Raw genomic sequence first — 15,914 nt, 5'->3', positions numbered from 1 at the left:
CTCCCTTAAACATAATGTAAGCACCAGATCTCTCTTTAACTCCATAATCTTTCTTCAATCTGAAAGAAAATCCAGGGTTGGGCTTGTAGCTCAGTGGTAAAGCACTTGCCAGCATGTGTGAGGCACTGGGTTCGATCCTCAGCACCACATAAAAAATGACTAAAAGTGTTGTGTTCATCTACAGCTAAAAATATTTTTTAAATATTTATTTCTTAGGTGCAGCTGGACACAATGCCTTTATTTTATTTATTTATTTATTTTTATGTGGTGCTGAGAGGATCGAACCCAGGGCCGCACACGAGGTAGGCGAATACTCTACCGCTGAACTACAACCCCAGCCCCCTAAAAATATTTTTAAAAAAAATCCAAATCTTACATTCAGTATATAACTGCACTTAACTGTCAAATTCAATTAAATTTTTCACAAAATGAAAGGGAGTTTTGAGTTCAACAAAATTTTAGTAAACTCAATTATGTAGTATGTTTACAACCACAGGAACAATAGGAAGGATTAGGTTCTTGTGGTCTAAGACATGGTGAGGTGCCCCTCCTCTATGCTCCAGTATCCTCTGTACATACCACTACCAGTGCTATGACCATAATGTCTCTGTTTCCCTCAATAGCCTATAATCTCTATATAGGCAAGAATAGTGTCCCACCAAATCTCAACTGCCAGAACCCAGCAGCAGAATACCTGGTATATAGAAGATACTAAATTAGTGTTTGATGAATGAATGGGATTTTTAAGAATGGAAGAAAGTTTAGAAATAATCTGCTTTAATACAAGTTTTCATTCACAGATGAAGAAGCTGAGCCCCAGAAATGTCAGACAACTCAGACAAAGGACCATTAAAAGAAGCAAGAGGACAAGAGGTGGCAGTCATCTCCAAACTGACTTTGAGTTCAAAACCAGACATCACTCCACACTCACCCACAAAAGGAGGCAGTGTAGCTAAGTTGACATAGCATGGGCTTCAGGTCAAGTCTTGCTTTCTGCCACCTACCAGTCATATGACTTTGGGCAGGTTTCATCTGAGTCACAACTGCCACATCTGTTAATTGAGCTATTAATAACTCCAGAGTTGTTGGGGATATTATATCTGCTGACATAGATAAAGTGCCTAGCATAGCACCTGGAAGTATGTGCTAAATAAATGTTTACTAAATGAATCATAAGTGACTCCCTATCCAGTGTCCCACAATTTCAAGAACTTGATTTAGACTTTGTTCTTAACTCTGCCTACGTAGAATGTGGCTGAGTTACCCACAATTATAGAACCATACACTTGGAGATGTATTTCTTGTGAAGATTAGATCTCAAAACTGCTCTACAACTTCGCTCGCTATTCCCTTCACCTGAGTTGCCCTTCCTACCTTCCTTATTGCCACGAAAATCTTACTGTCTTTTATTTCCTGGCCATACTTACCCTGTCTAGGAAGCCATCTCTAATCCCTGTGACATCACTGGTCATTCCTTGCCTCACTGATCACATTCCAACACATAGTAAAGGGTGTATGTTTTGAATGTTTGTGTCCTCTCCAAAATTCATGTTGAAACTTAATACTCAGTGCTAACAGTAGTAAGAGGTGGGATCGTTAGCTGAAGATTAGACCATGAGGCCTCTGCTCTCATAAATGCCTTATGGAAAGCACTTGGGGCAAGTTCACTCTTCAGCATGTGACAACGCAGCAGCAAGGCACTATCTTGGAGGCAGACAGTAGCTCTCACCCAATACAAAACCTGCTGGCACCTTGACCTTGGCCTTCCCACCCTCCAGAACTATAAGAAATAAATTTCTATTATTTATACTAAGTCTCAGGTGTTTTGTTACGGCAGCACAAACAGACTAAGACAAGGGGTATATCTGTTCAGCTTTTTATAATTGTACAACTAATCTCCAGAATTTTTTCATTTTGTAAAAATAAATCTCTATACTCATTAAAACTTCCCATTTCTTTCTCCTCACAAGCCCTACTCTACTTTGTTTCTATGAGTCTGCTAATCAAGATACCTCATATTAATGAAATCATAAAGTATTTGTTTGTGATTGACTTATTTCATCAGGCATAATATCCTCCAGGTTCATCCATATTAGAACATGTGCCAGAATTTTCCTCCTTTTTAAGGCTGAATGATATTCTATTGTATGTATATATCACATTTTGTTTATGCATGCATTTTGAGCTGCTTCCATCTTTGGCTAAGGTGGATAATGTTGTTATGAATGTAGGGGTGTAGGATGTATCTATCTTACCTCTAACTGAGTATGAAATCCTTAAGGATAAAAACTAAGTCTCAATCATCTCTATAGTTTTCAATGTGCCTGACGTGCTAGGCACTCAGTGAATACCTTTCAAAATAAGATAGGACTCAGTTCTGAAGGTAAAGTGAAAAAATAATCATCTTCCATACAAAATTACAAAATGCACAGCAGAAAACTAACAAAGTCCATCAAGATCGTCTTGATTTCTGGTCCTGAATCTGCCTCTTACTAGTTCAATGATCTAAGGCATGTAACTTAAGCTCTCAGAGATACGTTTCCTCATGTGGTTTTTGTCACGATTTGTCATGTGGTTTTGTCATGATATGACTTATGTAAAGCAGTCAGTACAGCGCTTGCAACATCATAAAATTTTTAAAACTTCAGGATTATTATTATAAAGTTATATAATAAAAGTGATTTATTGTACAAACAGCCATTTCACTTCCTGGCCATAACTTCAAAAGCAAAAAGTATAAAGAATCCTAAGATCAACCAATTTATAATAGTCAAAACAGAAGGATAGTCCTTCAGTAATAACAGTGAATCCAGATGGATTCACTGAATTTCGAATCTTGAGTTACAGTTGCAGCTCCAAGAGTTGGAAGTTTTTGTTATTTCAAAGAGACAAATTTAAATGTCACACTAAGGATCATCTCAGCAAAGTAGCCTGTCCAAGATCTCATAAATGATGTAAATCAAGATTGATGTTATATTTTTTTTTTGCAGTTGGACTAAATCTATTTAGAATTTAATCATTCACATATTGAGGCTTTCGGCAGAAAGATGAAAAATAAATAGATCTTTATTACTATTTCAGACAGAAGTATTTCTTTCAGCCTCTCTCAAAAGAAATTGAACTCTCTATCCCCGTCACAGTTCCTCTAGGACCTGAATTCCTTTTGAGGTTACTACATGAATTTTCCAGAGTAGAAGCACTTCTTTCTTTCCCAAAGTTGCTTTTAGAAAGCAAAATTCTTGAGTATTGAAAGGAAAAGATTATTCAAGTTTCTTTTGTCTGTCAAAATAATTTAAAATTTGACATAGCGAATTAAAATGGCTAAGACAAAATCAGAAATGTGAGTGGGGTGGGGGACAGAGAGAGGAAGAGGAAGAGAAAGTAAGAGGCAGTTACCCAAATGCTAGAACTGGCCTGAATATGGCCCACATGCAAAATGACCATAAACCCTAGCTTTCCTAGTACTATCACAACTTCATGTGAATTACTATACTGAGATGATTTCTTAAATGGATAAGTAACTGTGATTTGATGCATGTGCTTTTGTAAGACTTTGCAACTAAATGAATTTGCAAGTAAAGAAGAAAACTCCTTGTCAGACCTGGAGTCCCAATTATGGATTCAGAGCAGCACTGGCATTATATGCCACAGTGGGTCAATTTTAATTTGCCTCCCACATAATAGCTAAGCATTATTATCAGCCTCACCCATAATAGGATGTCGACCTGTACTTCCAGGAAACAGGTACCATGCTGAGACCTGGGCCTTGTTTAATCCTCACAATCACCTTATGCCCTAAGTATTGGCATCTCCCCTTCTTCTATTTTTATCTTTTTGCTTTTAATTAATTTCAGACTTGCAGAAAGCTGCAAGAAAGTTACTAAGAATTTATATATACCCTTCACCCGCATCACCCAAATGTTAAAATTTCAGATTTTCTTACATTCTCTCCCTCTCTGTATACAGATATTGCTTACCCCTAACTAAATAGTATTTCCTAAAACACAAAGACATTCCCTTATATTTTCACAGCATAATCATCAGAATCAGGAAATTAATATTTACACTAAATTATTCTCCAATTTCAACGCTTATTCAAATCTTACCAACTGAGTAAACAACGTTCTTTATGTCCAAAGAAAAATAAGTTTTCTCTGGCCCAAGAATCAGGACCATGTGATACATTTAGTCTTTATCTGTCTTTTAGTCTCCTTTAATCCAGAAGCACTCCTCCGTATTTGTCTTTCATATGACCTTGACACTTGAAAAATAACAGAAAAAAAAAAAGATAATAGAAAAACAATGTTGGGCTGGGGATGTGGCTCAAGAGGTAGCACGCTTGCCTGGCATGCGTGCGGCCTGGGTTTGATCCTCAGCACCACATACAAACAAAGATGTTGAGTCTGCCGAAAACTAAAAAAATAAATAAATATAAAAAAAAAAAAAAAGAAAGAAAAACAATGTTTGTAGACTGGTTCTCAGTTTGGGTTTGTGAGATGTTTCCTGTGATTAGATTCAGGTTATGCATTTTTAGTAGGAATGCCACAAACTGATATGTTCTTCTCAGGCTTTCTGCCCATTATTGATGTTAATTTCCATCACTGAGTGAAGGCGGTTCTGCCTGCTTCTCTCCCATAAAGGTACTACTTCCCCTTTGTAATTTTTAAGCATCTTATGAGGAGCTACTGTAAGGCTAGACATCCCCCTATTATAGATAAGGAATAGGATCCTTGAGAAATTGTGACTTGTCCAATATCACATAGCTTGTATGCACCAGAACACAAATTCAAACTCCAATTTATGGGCTCCCATACTCGAGCTTCTCAAAGCATCCCTCTGCCTTCTAGACCTGTTACCAGTGGTTGAAGCAGACTTGACTAATGCCCTCACAGTGTTTACTGAAGAAATTAACACGAAGACATCATGGTCCGCAGAATTCTGGTCCTAAGAACAAATATGGTCCTAGTTACAGTCTTTATTGCTGCTACTAAAGCTCAATAAGTCCTGAGGCTAGCACTTATATCTAAGCTGTCTACCCTCTGGGCAATGAAGCTGGGAGCATGCTAGAGGAGGAAAAGTCAGGTGGTACTAAAAAAAAAAAAAATGAATATGTGTGTCCATTAGGACACCAGGCTGAAAGGGGAAAACTTGGAGTTTGTCTATACCCTGGGACTCTCTCTGTGTATCCTGACCCTTCAGCTGGCCACCTGGAAATTTCTTTCTGAGCCCCCATTTCTTTCTAATTTTTAAATGTAATATTATTTTGGAACAGATATATTGTTAATATACTGATATGGTCAAAAACAATCTATGTGACACACCCACTAGAATGGTTGTAATAATAAAAGTAACAGATAATACAGTGTTGTCAAGGAGGCAGAGAAATTTGTAACTCTTACACATTGGTGGTGAAAAACAATTTGGTAATGTCTCAAAAGGTCAGAGTTGACCAAGAAAGTCCACCCAATAATTAAATAATTATATGTCCACCAAGAAAGGTGTATAAAATATTTATAGCAACATTATCCCTAACAGTGGAAAAGCAGAAACGATCCAAATGTCCCCCAAATGCTAAAAGGGCACATAAAATATGGCATGCCTATATAACGGAGTATTATTTGGTAATAAAATGTTAGGAAGCACTGATACATGACACATCATGGATGAACTCTGAAAACATTATGTTAAATGAAAGAAATGTACAGAAGACTATATATGGCATTATTCAGTTCATATGAAATATTCAGAATAGGCAAATTTACAGAGATAGGAAGTAGATTACTGATTGCCTTGGGCTGGGAGGGTGGGAGTGAGGAAAATGGCCACTGATTGCTAGTGGGTCAAAGTTTCTTTTAGTGGTGATTAAAATGTTCTAAAGTTGATTGTGGCTAAGACTGCACAACTCTACGAACACATTAAAAGGCAGTAAATTGCATACTTTCAATAGGGGACTTGTGCACTATATGTGAATCATATCTCAATAAGATCATTTAAAAATCAACACTACATAAAATAATAAATCTTGATATTTCAGTACACATACATATACACACATACACTATCCACCTCTTCCACTCTCTGTTGGAAACCAGTTTTTATATCCTTCCATGGTTTCTTTGTGAAAATTCAAACATATTTATCTATCCCCTACTTCTTTCACAAAGTGTGCACTGTTCTACACTTCCTTCTTTCACTTAATATATCTTTCGAGATTGTATTCCATATCAGTACTTAGAGAACACCCTGATTCGTTTTTATAGTTTCAGAGCTTTTCCTTTTGTAAACATATCCACTTACTTAACTAGTTTCCTATTGTTGCACACTTAGAGGTTGTTTGCAATCATTGCTATTAGCAACAATGATGCAATGATTGTTCTTTTATTTTTTTTAACTTCCTTTCAGCAAGTGACATTCTGTTCCTGGACGCCAGGAGGCAGTGTGGAGTAGCAGGAACCACTTCAGAGTCAGAACTGGATTTGCAACTGGTCTTCTCTGTTAACTAGCCATGTAATCCCTCACATAGGTAGTTTTCTGGGACTTAAGTTTCCTCACTTGTATGAGTAAAATATCATCTACTTTATCTGAAAGCTTTAAGCTAGGCTCCCCTGGCTAAATTTGGGAGAATCTAAATATGAAAAGGCATAAGGGGGAGGAGGGTGTGTGGAGAGGATTGATAATGGATTTTAACACATTGAAGTATAAAGAATACATGAGTCCAAGTGACATTTTTTTTTTTAATTGTGGAGCAGGTGGAGGGTCAGGTGGCAAACACCTGTAGTCCCAGATATTCCCAAGGCTGTGGCAGGATTGCAAGTTTGAAGCCAGACTCGGGAATTTGGCAAGACCCTGTCACAAAATTAAAAATAAAAAAGACCAGAGATATAGTTCATTGATAAAGCAACTGGGGTTCAATCCCTTCTGTGGGTGGAGGAAGGGGGGGAGCCTCAATGATCAGATTATAAATATAAAATGAAAACATTAGAAAATTATCCTTTTATAAATACCAATTGACCTATGCCAGGATTACGAATAGATATTACAACCATTGGACGACTATTCAAATAACTTCAAGATATCACTTGACAAATAATTTTATAATTACAAAGGAGAAAAGGGTGCCTTTTCAATAGAGAGAACTGGCCTCATTTCACCAGTGATATTACAAACAACGTCATGTGTCACCTATCAAGCAAGAAGAGAGATATAGCTAGTAGTGGTGGCACACTCCAGTGTGGAAGGGCATCTAGGTTGGCTCCATAGCTTAGCTATTGTGTACTGAGCCTGGGGTCGCGCCCAGTGCTACACAGACCTGTAATAATCCCAGTGGCTTGGGAGGCTGAGATAGGAGGATCGCAAGTTCAAAGCCAGCCTCAGCAAAAGTGAGGCACTAAGCAACTCAGTGAGACCCTGTCTCTAAATAAAATACAAAATAGGGCTGGGGATGTGAATCAGTGGTTGACTGCCCTTGAGTTCAATCCCCAGTACCTCCCCACCCCACCCCACCCCAAAAAAAGAAGAGGAGGAGGAGGAGGAGGAGAGGATACAACATTGCTAAGAGAATTGTTACCACATGTGGTTAACCTGAATCTGAAGAGAAAAACAATTGGATAATTCCAATTCCAGTCCACAAAACAACGAACTTTAGATCTTCAAAATTTTCAAGATCATAAAAGACAACAACAATAAAAAGCAGAAGTACTATGTTATATTAAAGAAAACTAAAGGACACAAATTGTTTAAGTAATTTTTAAAATTTTTTTAAAGTAATAAAGGATATTAGAAAGACTGGGGTAATCTGAAAAAAATATCATTTCAATGTAATGATGTATAGTTTCATGGAAGAATGTCCTTATTCTTAGGGGATACATGATTAAGAGATAAAGTATGGTGATGTCTGCAACTTAACTTTCAAATGCTTTATTTAAAAAAAAAAGTGTGTGTGTTGATGTGCAGAAAGAGAAAGCAAATGAATTTAGAAAAAAAAAGTGCAGGGCTGGGAATGTGACTCAAGCGGTAGCGTGCTCGCCTGGCATGCGTGGGGCACTGGGTTCAATTCTCAGGACCACATAAAAATAAAATGAAAATGTTGTGTCCACCAAAAACTAAAAAATAAATTTTAAAAATTCTCTCTCTCTCTCTTTAAAAAAAAAAAAAATTGCAGGGGTGTACTACTTTTACAATTTTTCCATAGGTTTAAAAGTTTTCCAAAATAAGTTGGAAAAAAATAATCAAATAAAACATATGAACTACCTCACATCTAGCTAATGCTATGGCAGTGCAGTAATACTTCAGCAAATCCAACAGGTCAGCAGAAAACTCCCTGGGTGCCTGGTGGTAGCACAGAAACAGACCCCCCAGCCAGTCTTGACTTCATGAAGTTATAGCTTCAGTCAGAAGACAAAGCAAAAACAGGAAGCAGCTGGAGAAACAGTATAGTTTTTGGTTTCAGAAAATTTAACTAGGGTCTACATCTGCATTTTACTTATTTCTTTATTTACTGCTAGGTAACCTAAAAAAAAAAAAAACACATTATTAAGCCTGAGAATTGTTTTTTCATTTGCATGTAAAAAACACAGCTAAGATCTACTGCCTACCATTGAGAATGAGACAGCAAACACAATATACCTCCATAAAGCATCTTTTATTGAAGACCCTCATTAAAAGATATCAGTCTCCTAGAATGAAAGTAGGGAAGAATTCCACCTTTGTTTTTGTTTCCCTATCAGAACACCCAGGGCCTTGTGTTTAGCCTGTCATTAATGACCTATGACCCTCATAATTTCTTTCCCAGGTCTGCTGTTAGGGCAGAGTGAGTAGCTGATAGCCACTCCTAAGCTCACACCTACCATTCCATGGGGGGGAAAATGCCAAAATATCTGTTTTATTATTGCTTCTACTGAAATTCACAAAGATGAACATTCAGACTTTAACCGCCTGCCAGATAGTTTTTAAATGGAGATTAAATTCCCCCTTTCCAATGTGGCTGTGTGACTGAATTGCAGAGGAAGTGAGCAGAGCAGGTTATTTTCATCTCAAGTTAGATGATGTCCTCATTTTAGTGAAGTTAACCATAACTGAAAAATAAAAATTTTCTTAAAATTTTTCTGGGGAAACCCCTTGGCTGCTTGTTTCACTTTACTCTTTAAACAGTACGCTATGTTGTAGCAAGAATAATGTATTCTATTTCTCTCTCCCGAAGAATTATTTACACATCAACCTTTATTACAGCCTCAAAAAATCCAACAGAAACTCTGTGATTCCATTTTTGCTCATTCTGTCTACCCTTCACAAGTTTCCTCTCTTAGAGAGTAGGGCCAAAGTGACTAATAGACTTGGCAAAGGTGTATAGAAATAGCACTCCCAAAAATTGCTAATAAGAATTTACATCAGGGGGCAATTCAAGGGAAATTTTGTGCCCTTTACACCTCTAGAAAAGTATCCTACAGAAATATTTCTACAAATTCATAACAAAATGATGGGCACTTAAAGATTCACTGTGGCACAATTTCCAACAATTATTAAAACACCTAAGTTATAGTAGCGTACAAATACCTGGGGGAAATGCCCAAAGCATGTCAGGCAAAGGAGATCAAGCAGAATAATATGTATTATAAATTATTGGCATATATATAGGGGAAATGACTGAATAATACATCAAAACCTGACAGTTGATTTATCTTTGTGGTACACAATTAAAAAGCACTTTTCCAATGTAGTTCATTGAGTATTTCTGCAATCATTTTAATTAATCTTGTGTTATTTATAGAATCAAAACACAAATTTAAAATAGATATAAATGTGTGCCCATTCCCATACTTTCCTCCTCGCTTTGGAAATAGTGAATGTCCTCCAGGCACAGTGGCACACACCTATAATCCCAGTGGCTTGGGAGGCTAAGACAGGACAATCGCAAGTTCAAAGCCAGGCTCAGCGAGGCACCAAGCAACTCAGTGAGACCCTGACTCTAAATAAAATATGAAACAGGGCTGGGAATGTGGCTCAGTAGTCAAGAGCCCCTGTGTTCAATCCCCAGTAATCCCTCTCAAAAAATAAAAAATAGCTAATGTCTCACCTATATTACTACTTCTAGTAATATCAAGGTCAGACAACCAGCTGTAGATGTTTCAGTCTCAGAATGACAAGCTTGTCTCTAGAATGGACATGAAAGGGACATACAATATCCCAACAAATGGTGTCCTAACCCACAGGCTGATTAAATACTTGCTGTGACCAAGAAGATCATTCTCTTCGGAAGCAGTCTGAGCCATCTTCTGGCTTTGCTCTGATGTTCCTGAAGACCACTCAGAAACACAACGGATGTACACACTAATACCCACATATCAGGCTAAAGTGTGAAACTGTCATCACCTCCAAGAAACCTAGCATTGTGACTGACTGTCTCATATGCAGCTCCCATGCCCATTCCTCCACCATCCCCAAACACCCTTTATAATAAGTTTTCCTTTTTCTTTAATTTTTTTTTAAAGCGAGTGAGAGTGAGAGAGAGAGAGAGAGAGAATTTTTTAATATTTATTTTTTAGTTTTCAGCGGACACAACATCTTTGTTTGTATGTGGTGCTGAGGGTCGAACCCGGGCCGTATACATGCCAGGCGAGCGCGCTACCACTTGAGCCACATCCCCAGCCCTCCTTTTTCTTAAAGTTCAGGATCCAATGAAGTTTTACCTGTTGCACTTGGATGTGTTACTTTAATATACATCAGTTCCCGATGTCTTTTTTTGTTTGTGTCATTCATGATATTGACATTTTTTTAAGATCACAGTCCAGCTGTTTTGCATTATGTCTCACAATCAGGATTTGTCTAATTTATTTCCTCATGATTAGATGTAAGCTAAACATTTCTAGCAAAAATTCCATGTTGATGATGTGTACTTCCCCTTGCTTTGGAACGTATCATTACACTGTTATTTTTTCCCTCATTTTCTCACTATGGGTTCTAAACTAGCATCACCCAATAAATAAAATGTTAAAAATCATCAATAAATATAATGTCAGAAATAGCTGCCATGAGCACCAGCTATACCAGGCATAGTGCCAGACATTTACAATACATTCTCATTTAATCCTCACAACAATTTTACAAAGCAACAGAGGTTCAAAGAGGGCAAGTAATTTGCCCAAGGACACACACATAGTGATAGAAAAATGCAGGATGCTCATGTGAATTTTAGCACATGAACACGTACACACACAATTCAATATGTGAACTCATGAGTCATAATCTCCCTGAGAACCTTCCAGGGACCAGTCAGGAACCCCTATGTTAGACTAATCTTGAGGAAGTCTACCTAGTGCTCAAGGGTTAGATTCCTATGAAGAAGAAACTGAAAATAAAGTATCTGTGGACAGGTTTGTTGGCTCCCACCTGTAAACCCAGCAACTCAGGAGGCTAAGGCAGGAGAACTGCAAATGTGAGGCCAGTCTCAGCAACTTAGCAAGACCCAGTCTCAAAATAGAAAAAAAAGAAAAGAAAAAGGGCGGGGTGGGGGTGGGGGTGAGATATAGCTCAGTGGTAAAGCACCTGGCTTCAATGCACAGTACCTCCCCCAATTCTCTGTGTATCAAATAAAACTCCTCTAAACTTGGAAATGTTCTTATTTAATAATGAGCAACATTTCTACCACAGCCAAGAAAATAACTTGTCAACAGCCCACCTAACTTTATTGTATTATTTGTGTGTGATTTTACTTATCTATAAATCTCAAAAAAATGAGATCCACTGATTTAGGGATCTTTATGCAATTAGAAAGCTTTTTGAGAAACTAACTTGAATCAAAGAAGTTAAGCCCCCCCCCCCAAAAAAAAAAACAGAACTGAAATATTTCTGAATTTCCCTAAAAGTAATCCACAAAACAACTCAAAGTCTGCAGGTCTCAGGAACTGATTTGTTAAAAGCACTTTACATTTGACATTTGCATTATTACTAATTGCCCTCTTCCAATGTGTTGATATTTCCTGCTTTTGAAGAGGCCCTTAGAGACTTAGTCGACAAACATTCACAGTCCCTAATTTGTAGAAGACACTCTCTTAGGTGCCTGGGACCACACTGTTTCTTGCCTTCATGTTTAAGGTCAAAAGCTACCTGCCAATTTGTGGACATCCCCATCCATAAGAAAGGACACCTCCTGTGCTCTCTTGGCATTGCCTAAATACTTCCCCATATGTGATTATTTGTTTGTCTTCCTCACTTTGGTGAATCCCTCCAAAAAACGAACACTATCACTATCAATGCCATATTCCTAGCATAGGGCACATACACCTGGGGATCCATATAACTTAGTGGAATAAATACACTTAAAATATATGTGTTTCCACATACTCACTCCAACCAATCCTTTCCTCCAATCTCTTCTTAACAGTCAGGATGACTTTTTACTATTCCACATGTCATTCATCCGGCTAATTAAAGCCCCCATTGCCCTTAAAATAAAGACAAAAATTTACCTGTAGCTCAGAAAACCTCCACTCTACAGCCTCTGTCCACCTCTCCAATCTCATTCTTCCTCATTTTGGTCTCTGTCCCCTTGCTCACCACTATTCCTTTGTACTTTGACCATGCAGTTCCTTCTGCCAGAAACCCTCTTCACTCCATCCTAAGCACCTCTTATGGTCATTCTGAATTACTTCCACTCCCTTTTTAAGTGTTTGGAAGTGTCATTTCCAACAGGATACCATCCCCAGTTGCCCCAGACAAGAGGAACACCACATTATGGATTTTGCCCCATCTTAGCACACATTCTTCTTTGGAAGAAACATTTATCACACCTACAATTGTTCAAGGATTGTCTCTCTTGTTAGAATATAAGCTCTATAAGGACAAGAGAAGCATTTCTTTTCACATTTCATTTCACATTGTGTTGACACAGAATAGCTGCTTAACTACTATGCTGTCAGAATAGTTTGGGGTCAGATCATGGAGGGCTATAACATCAGCCCAAGTAAACCAAACTGCAAAGATCATTATCCCTTTGCGAATATGTAAATTAAAAAGAAATGTGTAGTTGGTCAGGGTGCAAGAGATGTCCTGAATGACAGCTTGAATCTTCCTATCATAATAGTTGCCTTCAAAGAGACAGCAGTTAGACTTGCCAAGCCTTGAAGAAACACTACTGTTAAGCAAAGTAACACAACTACCACCCTTTTCCTACAAGAGGGCTATAAAATAACAAACTTGCCTCCAATAAGGGAAGAAATAACAGGAAGAAAGCTATTGCACTTCCAAGTATCTTCAAATAACAAATGGGCAGTTTGGTCCCTGATTGCTCCTTAATAATCAACAAGAAACAGCAAGGGGGAAAACAGTCTTCCCATTCCCACCACTTACTGAAGCAGGGATAAGAAAATTAAAAAGTGTATCAGTAAGGCAGAAGCTATTTGAAAACCATTCAAAAACTTTGCTAACCCATTGGCAGTTTTTGTTTTTCGTTTCTTGGTACTGAGGACTGAACCCAGGAGCACTGTACTGCTGAGCCACACCCCCAGTCCCTTTAATTTTTTTTTCAATGGCATCTGGCTAAATTGCCCAGGATGATCTCAAATTTGCAATCCTCCTGCCTCAGCTTCTCAAGTTGGATTATATGTGTGTCCCACCTCACCAGTACATTGGCAGTTCTTCACAGGTGCCAGCAAAAGAAAAAGTGGCGTGAACTCAACAGCAACATTTCATTGTCCATAAGCTGCAGGGGCCAGACCATGTCTATCACAGAAACCACAAACCAGGCCAAGGGTCAGGATTGTTGCTGGTCATCCTGCCAAATACAGATTGCAAGAAAAAAGAATAGCTAAAGCCTCTTCAAAAAGGACTCAATAACTATCCACACAGTCTACATTCACCCTGGGGTTCCTGAGTGAAGAGAAGGAGGATCGGGGAGGGTATTCTGAGGTGAAAAAGAGACTTAGAGAAAGGGTGTGATATATTGAGAATAAAGGGGAAAGTCTAAAACAGGGAAAATGTGAAGCGCAAATAGGGAAAGAAACAATTTCAAGAGATGTGGGTGGGGTAGGCTAAGAAGGAAGGTATAGAAGAAAAGGGTAGGTTCTCTGCAAGAGCAGAGTAAGCATCAAGAGATGTGGGAAGAGGCAAAGGCAGACTGTTGGATCTTTTCCCTATTCCAAAAGCTGCTCATTGCATCCCAATAAATCATTCTACTACAAAGTCCATACAATGGATTGTCTTTGTATTCAGTAACACACAGCATTTAACCAAGTATCACCGGTCTGCAACTTTCGAGACCAAAGGGTCTTAATGAAAATATGAACAAAATTGGTTCACTACAGCAGAAAACAGCTAGTAATGACTTTCCCCAATCCCTGACTCAGCTGTGAAAAGGTTTAGCATTTTAGAGTTAAGCAAATATTCTGGCATTTCTCCTTCTTTTGACATTCCAAGAGGGGGTGTGGTTGACCCCAGGTCCATTCATTTCCAAGGTTGTAAATCTCTCTGCTAAGACTGGCCCCATCTGTTCTAGAGTCTGCCAGCTGTTTATCTCAAAGTAACATATTTATTGCACTGATCATCTCTTTACCTCTTAAAAGACAGCCAACATCATACAAGCTCTTATTCCCCTATTAAATGTGTCAGTTTGTTTAAAAACAACCACTACCACCAAACTGAGCACAACACCACTATGCTCCTTGGTTTCCCTGGCCATGATCACTCTTCCTATCAGCAATGGCAAATGAAGGTTGATAACACTAACTTTCCCTTTCCCTAACGCGTTAAAATAAACCCGGGTTTCCCTAATCGATCCAGTCTGCAAACCGTTATTTGTGAGTGGTGACTGTGCATCGGGAAACAGCAGCTCATTATGGTACCATTGTCAGTGGCAAGGAGCCTATTGCAATGTAATTTAAAACACTCACACAAGCACAAATCTGTAGGCTCCACTTCCAAACAATCCCGAATCCTGCAGTCAGGAGAACGGAGAACACTTTAAAATGCTGCTTCCAGCAGCCTAACAGAACCTTCCTCAGACACGTGAAATGTTTCTGACGAGCACGGAGTGCACCATTAAAGGACACTGTCACCTCAAATCAGCAGAAAAGGAGAGACAAACGGCATAGGCATACACACATAAAATAAAGCCCTACGAAACTTAAGCTACTCAAAAAGAAACATACACCTCTTTAAATTGAATAGTGTGTGCTCGTCCAAGCGACATATAAATGTTCTAAAGTAGTGCGACCACATTAAATCACTGTCTCCATTTCTCCCCACGCATCACCCCTTCCCACTCAAACCTCAGGACTCGGGCTGTGACAGGACTGCAGTCCCCCACCTCTGCCCTCCTCTGATTTTCCAAGAGCACTTCCCAACATCCTTCCCAGCCCAGCCCCCTCTGCCAGCCTCAAAAGGTTGAGGGGAGTTGCGACTAGGGAATTGGCAGGCACCGGTCCTCTGGCGGGTGTACGTTACTGGAGTTCTTTGCAGTGACCCAAATTGCACAGAGCTTTTCCCTTAGCAGCGCCCGTGAGAACCTCCAATTCCCCCCGCCCCCATCTTCCCAAAAGAAAGCCTTAAGAACTAAGCGGGAGGAATAACTTGGGAGAACCATTTGAATAAATCACTTTAACTCACCTGGTTTGGGATTTTTCTCCCCACCCCAGGCATAAACAGAAATGATGTGCGAAAGAGTCACGCACGCAAGGGAAGGTACTGCGATGTCCTAAGTCCAAGGGCTGGAGTCGGTCCCTGCCCTAGTGCTGCTGCTACTCTGAGCTCAGCTGGAGCGAGCGGCAATCGCAAGCCCAGCAGCAGTAAGGGGGTGGATAGACCGTAGCACAATGAATGCGGTGGGGTTTTTGCAATGACATCATCCCTCTGTCCACAGAGGCCCCAATAGCCATGCTCGGGAGAGGTGCATTCTGGGAATGGTAGTCTTCTTGCGTCCGGGA

The 15,914-nt window shown here is 39.1% G+C and overlaps 1 protein-coding gene across 2 annotated transcripts in view; it reads right to left on the bottom strand.

The window, feature by feature from the left end:
• The window catches only part of Rab30 (RAB30, member RAS oncogene family), an 86,350-nt gene extending 70,548 nt beyond the window's left edge, over positions 1-15,802 (bottom strand). The window contains exon 1 of one of the 2 annotated variants that reach the window (XM_058577348.1): positions 15,598-15,802. The gene's annotated coding sequence lies outside the window, so the exon portion shown is untranslated. The remainder of the gene's footprint in view (positions 1-15,597) is intronic. The other variant, XM_046439383.2, reaches the window with a different exon arrangement.
• Between the last annotated feature and the right edge of the window lie 112 nt (positions 15,803-15,914).

Source organism: Marmota monax, unplaced genomic scaffold (assembly GCF_021218885.2).
Source record: "Marmota monax isolate L192 unplaced genomic scaffold, Marmota_monax_Labrador192_F-V1.1 WCK01_AAM20220418_F8-fsc00096, whole genome shotgun sequence".
NCBI lineage: Eukaryota > Metazoa > Chordata > Mammalia > Rodentia > Sciuridae > Marmota > Marmota monax.
The sequence above is the reverse complement of the archived record's forward strand: the minus strand, read 5'-3'. Positions and strand labels throughout refer to the sequence as shown.